The sequence below is a fragment of the Oncorhynchus kisutch genome, linkage group LG8 (assembly GCF_002021735.2).
Source record: "Oncorhynchus kisutch isolate 150728-3 linkage group LG8, Okis_V2, whole genome shotgun sequence".
NCBI classification, from domain to species: domain Eukaryota; kingdom Metazoa; phylum Chordata; class Actinopteri; order Salmoniformes; family Salmonidae; genus Oncorhynchus; species Oncorhynchus kisutch.
The window spans coordinates 77,450,687-77,453,186 of record NC_034181.2 but is presented as its reverse complement, the minus strand read 5'-3'; positions in this window follow the sequence as shown (position 1 = coordinate 77,453,186).

The window sequence follows — 2,500 nt, the reverse complement described above, 5'->3', positions numbered from 1 at the left end:
GGGGGACTGTAGAGTAGGGGGGGCTGTAGAGTAGGGAGGACTGTAGAGTAGGGGGGACTGTAGAGTAGGGAGGACTGTAGAGTAGGGGGGACTATAGAGTAGGGGGGCTGTAGAGTAGGGAGGACTGTAGAGTAGGGGGGACTGTAGAGTAGGGGGGACTATAGAGTAGGGGGGACAGTAGAGTAGGGAGGACTGTAGAGTAGGGGGGACAGTAGAGTAGGGAGGACTGTAGAGTAGGGAGGACTGTAGAGTAGGGGGGACTGTAGAGTAGGGGGGACAGTAGAGTAGGGGGGACTGTAGAGTAGGGGGGACTATAGAGTAGGGGGGACAGTAGCGTAGGGAGGACTGTAGAGTAGGGGGGACAGTAGAGTAGGGAGGACTGTAGAGTAGGGGGGACTGTAGAGTAGGGAGGACTGTAGAGTAGGGAGGACTGTAGAGTAGGGGGGACTGTAGAGTAGGGGGGGCTGTAGAGTAGGGAGGACTGTAGAGTAGGGGGGACTGTAGAGTAGGGAGGACTGTAGAGTAGGGGGGACTGTAGAGTAGGGGGGACTGTAGAGTAGGGGGGGACTATAGAGTAGGGGGGACAGTAGAGTAGGGGAGACTGTAGAGTAGGGGAGACTGTAGAGTAGGGGGGTCTGTAGAGTAGGGGGGCTGTAGAGTAGGGGGGAATATAGAGTAGGGGGGACTGTAGAGTAGGGGGGACAGTAGAGTAGGGAGGACTGTAGAGTAGGGGGGACTGTAGAGTAGGGGGGACTATAGAGTAGGGGGGGCTGTAGAGTAGGGAGGACTGTAGAGTAGGGGGGACAGTAGAGTAGGGAGGACTGTAGAGTAGGGGGGACTGTAGAGTAGGGAGGACTGTAGAGTAGGGAGGACTGTAGAGTAGGGGGGACTGTAGAGTAGGGAGGACTGTAGAGTAGGGAGGACTGTAGAGTAGGGGGGACTGTAGAGTAGGGGGGGCTGTAGAGTAGGGAGGACTGTAGAGTAGGGGGGACTGTAGAGTAGGGAGGACTGTAGAGTAGGGGGGACTATAGAGTAGGGGGGCTGTAGAGTAGGGAGGACTGTAGAGTAGGGGGGACTGTAGAGTAGGGGGGACTATAGAGTAGGGGGGACAGTAGAGTAGGGAGGACTGTAGAGTAGGGGGGACAGTAGAGTAGGGAGGACTGTAGAGTAGGGAGGACTGTAGAGTAGGGGGGACTGTAGAGTAGGGGGGGACAGTAGAGTAGGGGGGACTGTAGAGTAGGGGGGACTATAGAGTAGGGGGGACAGTAGCGTAGGGAGGACTGTAGAGTAGGGGGGACAGTAGAGTAGGGAGGACTGTAGAGTAGGGGGGACTGTAGAGTAGGGAGGACTGTAGAGTAGGGAGGACTGTAGAGTAGGGGGGACTGTAGAGTAGGGGGGGCTGTAGAGTAGGGAGGACTGTAGAGTAGGGGGGACTGTAGAGTAGGGAGGACTGTAGAGTAGGGAGGACTGTAGAGTAGGGGGGACTGTAGAGTAGGGGGGACTATAGAGTAGGGGGGACAGTAGAGTAGGGAGGACTGTAGAGTAGGGGGGACTGTAGAGTAGGGGGGCTGTAGAGTAGGGAGGACTGTAGAGTAGGGAGGACTGTAGAGTAGGGGGGACTGTAGAGTAGGGGGGACAGTAGAGTAGGGAGGACTGTAGAGTAGGGGGGACTGTAGAGTAGGGGGGACTATAGAGTAGGGGGGGGCTGTAGAGTAGGGGGGACTGTAGAGTAGGGGGGACTGTAGAGTAGGGGGGACGATAGAGTAGGGGGGACGGTAGAGTAGGGAGGACTGTAGAGTAGGGAGGACTGTAGAGTAGGGAGGACTGTAGAGTAGGGGGGACTATAGAGTAGGGGGGCTGTAGAGTAGGGAGGACTGTAGAGTAGGGGGGACTGTAGAGTAGGGGGGACTATAGAGTAGGGGGGACAGTAGAGTTTTTTTATTTATTTATTTTACCTTTATTTAACTAGGCAAGATCAGTTAAGAACAAATTCTTATTTTCAATGACGGCCTAGGAACAGTGGGTTAACTGCCTGTTCAGGGGCAGAACGACAGATTTGTACCTTGTCAGCTCGGGGGTTTGAACTTGCAACCTTCCGGTTACTAGTCCAACGCTCTAACCACTAGGCTACCCTGCCGCCCCAGTAGGGAGGACTGTAGAGTAGGGGGGACTGTAGAGTAGGGAGGACTGTAGAGTAGGGAGGACTGTAGAGTAGGGGGGACTGTAGAGTAGGGGGGACTATAGAGTAGGGGGGACAGTAGAGTAGGGAGGACTGTAGAGTAGGGGGGACTGTAGAGTAGGGGGGCTGTAGAGTAGGGAGGACTGTAGAGTAGGGAGGACTGTAGAGTAGGGGGGACTGTAGAGTAGGGGGGACAGTAGAGTAGGGAGGACTGTAGAGTAGGGGGGACTGTAGAGTAGGGGGGGCTGTAGAGTAGGGGGGACTGTAGAGTAGGGGGGACTGTAGAGTAGGGGGGACGATAGAGTAGGGGGGACGGTAGAG